The sequence below is a fragment of the Chanos chanos genome, chromosome 13 (genome assembly GCF_902362185.1).
Source record: "Chanos chanos chromosome 13, fChaCha1.1, whole genome shotgun sequence".
Taxonomy (NCBI): Eukaryota; Metazoa; Chordata; class Actinopteri; order Gonorynchiformes; family Chanidae; genus Chanos; species Chanos chanos.
The window spans coordinates 8,990,669-8,996,668 of record NC_044507.1 but is presented as its reverse complement, the minus strand read 5'-3'; positions in this window follow the sequence as shown (position 1 = coordinate 8,996,668).

Genomic DNA, 6,000 nt, shown 5'->3' with positions numbered 1-6,000 from the left:
GTGTCTACGAGTTACGCATGTGCCAGTTTCGCATCCGGTTCAAAGTGCACCGCTAACATTTGGCAATGTTCATGTGCGTCGATGATGTGAGACTTGCAATTCATTCGCACAAACCTTGTGGTCGCGTTCATGTTGCGCAGAATCATTTATTCCCTCGTTCGGTTTCGGGGGCCGCCGCGACCTGATTCACCACACTTTTCTGCATGTATTATATAGATTATAATTCATCATAAATACATAAATTCTCAGTTACTTGATTCCATCATGGGTCTATGCACCACAAACACTTTGGGGAGAAAAAAAAAAAACAGTAGAGGGAGACGTTGCCGCATCTGATCCAGCACTCACTTTAAACGTTGCTGAGGGTGTAAAAATGAGTAATTGTCCTTTGAAAGGAATCCTTGTCGCTGCCTCAACTTGCCAGCCACTTCACTGAGCCAATTTTTTTATTCCCCACTTCAGCCAGTTCCAGGAAGGCTCTCATCCATTAATTCACCTTTTGAAGAGGCAAAACCCATATTATAGTTATGAGGCTGGCCTATTCTGCACCACCAGTCATTTTTGCTGAATCAATACAATTTAAATAATCTCCAGTTCAATTTACTGAGTTTCAGTGTATACCACAAGAGTCTCTCACACAGGTCACCGCGTTGTATCTAATGTTAAGCAAGATATCAGAGAGGATGTGTAAAACTGATTCACAAAAAAAAAAAACAAAATCACATGGATTACATGTCCATAATCATATAAAATCAGACTGATTTTCTTTTTACAGCTGAGATGATAGTGTGAATTCAGTAAAATGAATACTCTTTGAGACAGTGTTGGAATGGCTGTGTTGGATCTGACTCTGTCCTTGTCAGGCTTCAGTTATACACTTCTGATTTGCCTTATAAAAGTATCTTGTTCAGACACCTAAGACACAGTGACAATGCAATATTGAAATTTAGTGTGAACTGATTTACCTTTTTTTCCACTTCCAGCGCATTTTCCAGAAACATCCTCTGATAATGTACAGAATTCTCTCTGAATGAGAACAACTGCTATAAATTATGATGGTGAGGGGACCAGCAAACAATTCACTACTATACAGTTTGGCACTACATCCAACAAAGTCTCTCTCTCTCTCTCTCTCTCTCTCTCTCTCTCTCTCTCTCATTCTCATATTAAATGTTTACAAGACTGCATTAATCTGAATCTTGGGATGGTATAAGGATTTCTCTTTTTCTCTGACTCTCAGATGTTGAAATGACAGAATAAATCTCTGAGGAGATGCAAGTGCAATGACACCAGTGCTTAGCTAGTGCTGACTCATCTCACCAGTTACTGTCTAAAAGATGTGTCTCTGTCCTAACATTCTCTAAAAGTGTCACAACATCTAATTATGTGCAGACTTCCTCTGTCTTTCGCAACATAAATCCAGCAACTTATTTTGGAGAAATTATTGTTTTGTTTATTGAGTTTCTGTTGGTTGCTGTGGACTTTCTACTTTACTTTGTAAGTTTGTTCTTTTCACTGTGTCAGATGTTATTTGTATATACCATTGGAAAATGCATTATGTCACAACAGGTACTGCACAAAAACAGAAAACAATTCATCATTCTCCTAATTGAAAGAAAAAAAATCTTTTTTTCTTATGGAGAGGCTTGCCAAAGTCTCTGGATAGATAGGAAAGGAGAGGAAGACTGCTGATCCCAGGTGCTGGGGGCGGGGGGGCGAAGGGGGCCGGGGGGGGGGGGGGGTTCTTTGGCCTATATCCTCGTTGTGGAATCACAGTGCATGAGCTTCCTGACAGAGAGCCAGTGCTTAGCCAAGGGTGGGCCAGGGCGGGATAGGGGAGCTGTTCCCGTGCAATTCGACCCCACTCAACCTTCAACCAAAGGTCTGGTCACACACTGTTGTCCAACTGCCATTTATAGATTTGACCAGGCGGTTTGTTCATGACTGCAGTTGTTTTTGACCAATGTAATATTGTGAGGGGAGGAAAATGTCAAATAACTTGTAATAACACATTTTGATCGCTGAACATCATTCGTAATTATGAATCTGACAACCATTAGTTTTAACGGACCATCACAAAACTGGGAAAATAACTTATGATCTGATACCGGTCTGTGCACATAGAAAGAATTTTCTGACTGCAATAATGGTAAAAGACTATTTTTAAATTAGATGTGTCACTTGAGTGTGCTCCTGGGCAGCACATGCTTGGCATTTGTACAAATGTATGATCATGGAAATCCTCTTAAGTGGGAAATCTTCTTTATTATTCTCTGTCGACTTACGGCAGAGTTACTATTGTCCAGTGCTACTTAGCTGTTCATTACCGGATGTCAAATATATAAAGCTAATTGAATTGTTTTGGACAGACACTGATATTTAATTTATCATGTCATACTCTGCATTTACCCTGTATAAGGTTTTACATCACATCACATCATTAGTGGCCTCTTAATAGCAATCTTATGTTACTTTATTTACACCTTGTGTTGAAGGGCAGTGAAAGAGTGAGTCAGAGTGTTTGGTACCTTAACATAGCCCATAAGAAGTTTCATATTCACGAGAATATAGCGCACAATGTATTTAGAGAATCAATTAACAATGCAGGTACTTTTGGTACATTAAAACATATCCTGCATTTTAACTATGCAGGTCTATTGCCTCAGTTGATCACATTAAATCTTAGCGTACAGAAACAACCACCCTATATAGCTACGCTTTTCTGTAACTTCGATTGCATTATGTGCTTCTCATATGTATTCCATATCATACATAAGTAACAATTTACGGCTCTTAATTGTCTATCATGAAAGGAATGAACGCATGCCGTCTCAGACTGAAAGAGCATGGTACCATTGCAAAGGACCTGAAATTGTGTTGGAGCAGCACTGCATTGTTGCGCTTAACCCACATATCGCACTATCCTGACACCACAGTATGGACCCACCTACTTGCTAGAAACATGTTTGTACAGAACTCCATTTCACTGAGACCAAAAAGCTTCCAAATAGCTGAAATTCTGAAATTCTCATTGGGCAGCAATGCATTCAGCTTGATTCTGGCCCAGGACATGGTGCAGATGAAAATGGAAAATGCAGTGTTTGTCTGACAGGACAAATGAAAAAAGGGTTTGGTTGTTTGTTTTTTTTTTGGTTTTTGTTTAGTTTTTTGGGTTGTTTTTTTTTTTTTTTTTTTGTGGTGGTGGCGCTGGGATGGAGAGTGGGGGTACAGGGGGTATGGCGCCAAGAGCGGAGTAGCACGCTGAAAGCTATGGAAACTTTCACGGCTAGACCTGTATTAAATATCTAAAAAGGAAAGGGAAATTGTAAATTGAAGATCCAGACGGAAAACTTTTTCAGTTGAAGTGAATACTTATGCTTGTAAAGGAGTCCAATTTTTTTATGACTTTTGTCATACAGCATTTATATTTCCCCACAGGAGAGCTATGCAGTACTAGTTTTCCCATATTGCGATATGGTGTTACTAAAATGTGTACGAGAAAAATTAATAAGCCATGAAACCCTGGAGACCAGTGGTATTCATATGCTGTTTTATGTAATGGAATATGAAATATAAAAAGAGAAAAGTATGGTTTCACCACTGCCCTCACTACTGTTAACTTACACTTCAATAATTGTGTGGTATCTACACAATGCCTTTCAGATGTATTGTTACAGAAAAAAGACATTTCTGATACAAGGCGCTTCACCTCTTTCTCTTTGTCATAAATTAGAATTAGTATCTGGATGTTAGTTTGCAAACAAGACAATGAGAAGTGCGGCAATTTGTTCAAAACGTCCTGGTGAATTAGTAAAAAGAGACTGTTTTTATTGCCTGTGAAATAAATTTATTCAATAATGTAAGGGAAATATCATGCAGTTTTTGGAACCCAAATTTGTAGTTGCTGGATATTGTCAAATGAGGTGTAAAAATGTAATGAAACCTAAGAGGAAAAGCATTTACAGTCGCTATGATTTATTACTTAATGAGATAGGCATGAACATTAATGCTTAATGTGCATGAATTTGTTCCAAACAACCTTTTGCAACAAGAAAAATTACTCCCTCTAGCATTGCTTCTGTAATATCTTAATTGTAGCATAATGCTAATTTTTGTAGCGGTAGGTTCACACTGCACAGGAACCACAGCGGGGTTTTTTTTTGGGGGGGGGGGGGCAACCAAGAGTTAAACTGTTCTATTTAAGGGGTCTTCAATGAACTGAGAGCAGTATGGTTTATGTGTAAATTTAGATCCTCTAACCAGACAGGGCCCCAGTGCATGTTCAACTTTGACCCTGGACCTAGGTTGGTGAACTTGACTCAGTCCCATACATTTTACACCAATACACGTACCAACACCCGTATACCTGGAACACCCAAGACGGTCAAAGAGGTTGTCCCTGGTCAGCTTATTGGCAAGACAGACTAACAGTTGTGAGATTAGCAGAGGAGAAGTGCACCATGAGGGTGAGGTTCCCACAGCCTTATCCAATGACTCTGTCCCTGCCAAAGGTATGCTGTGGATCACAGGGGCTGACATATACAACCTGAGCCAGAGGCAACTAATCCTCAAGGCATTTCGACCATCGCCGTCTATGAGACATCATATCCACTCTCGGGTTGAATTTGTCAGCAATTTTTCTGACCTAATTGGAGACGATCGAAGATCTCGAACCCTAAGTACAAATCGCTGGTTTCTTCCTTTAATTTAAAATTTGCCACCGTCGTATGTGTTGATCACAACCTGGCAATCAAATCAACAGTTAGTGTGAGTGAGTGTGTGTGTGGTGGTGGTGGGGGGGGGGGGGGGTACACTACATAATTATCTGGCAGATCTACTGAAAGTTATCAAATTACATTGTAGTTAGTGGGGTACTGCAGTATTATGGCAGTCTGTATGTGCGTTAAACTGATGGCATTACAGGACACGGGGAAAAGTTTTCCCAGGTAATCACAACAATTTGGTTTGATAATGTCGTTAATGATGGGAGGAGGGGGACACGGTGAATGATAGAAGTTGGTTGAACAGACACACAATTTTGACTGTGCATGGACTGCCTAAATCTTGAGCTGTACCGGCTTTGTACACGAGAGCTTGGTTTACCCCCTTGTAGTCTGACAATCCTTTGTGTTAATGCAGGCAAGCCTAACAAACTCCCAAACAATCCTGCTGTTCAGTGTTGGATGTATACTTTCTTTCTCCCCAGGACAAGGGATACATGTAAAATTAAAGTTAGAACACATGAATAGGCAGTTGTGTGTTCAGTTCTTCCAACTGACGATGATCTTAGTGCCAAATTATTCCAACGGGGCACAAAACCGAATAAAAAAAAACTTCTCAAAACAACGCACTGTAACCCTAGAGACAATGACATTTGACACATGAAATACGGTTCATGCCATCTCCAAACTGATTCACATTCCCCACTCATTAATCTTTGAGAAGTCCCTGGGGTTCCCACCAATTCACTTCTCCCCTACACTGCCATCCCCTGTTTGTTCGTACATTATTTGCTCGAAGTAGTCCCCTGTACTCGCCTCGTACACCTGTTTCCTGCATACCTTACGTTATATGTCATAAATGATTGCCAAGAAAATCATCATGAAGAAAAGTCATATAAATCAACTAACGTGCGATGGTCTTGCTTGAGCGCATAATCCATAGCCATGCGTTTCTAAACATTATAAAGGAGATTACCTGTGATAAGTGAAACATGTACTAACTGTATTCACCACAAATTGGACCGCATATAGAAAATCATCTATTTCACCGTCTCGTATTTTTGCCACTTAATCAATCACAGCACAGTTGACAATCCGAATATTACCCTTTAGAGAGAGTTTGTAAAATTTCCAGGGCTACATTTTCAAAAAAGCAACAGAGAGACAGTTTATGTCAACTACACAGGTCTTTCTTATTTAAATGTGCTCAATTTAAAATTATTCAGTGACTTAAGCCAATTGTGTCATGTAAAATATTTCCGCAGGTCACGTAGTATAT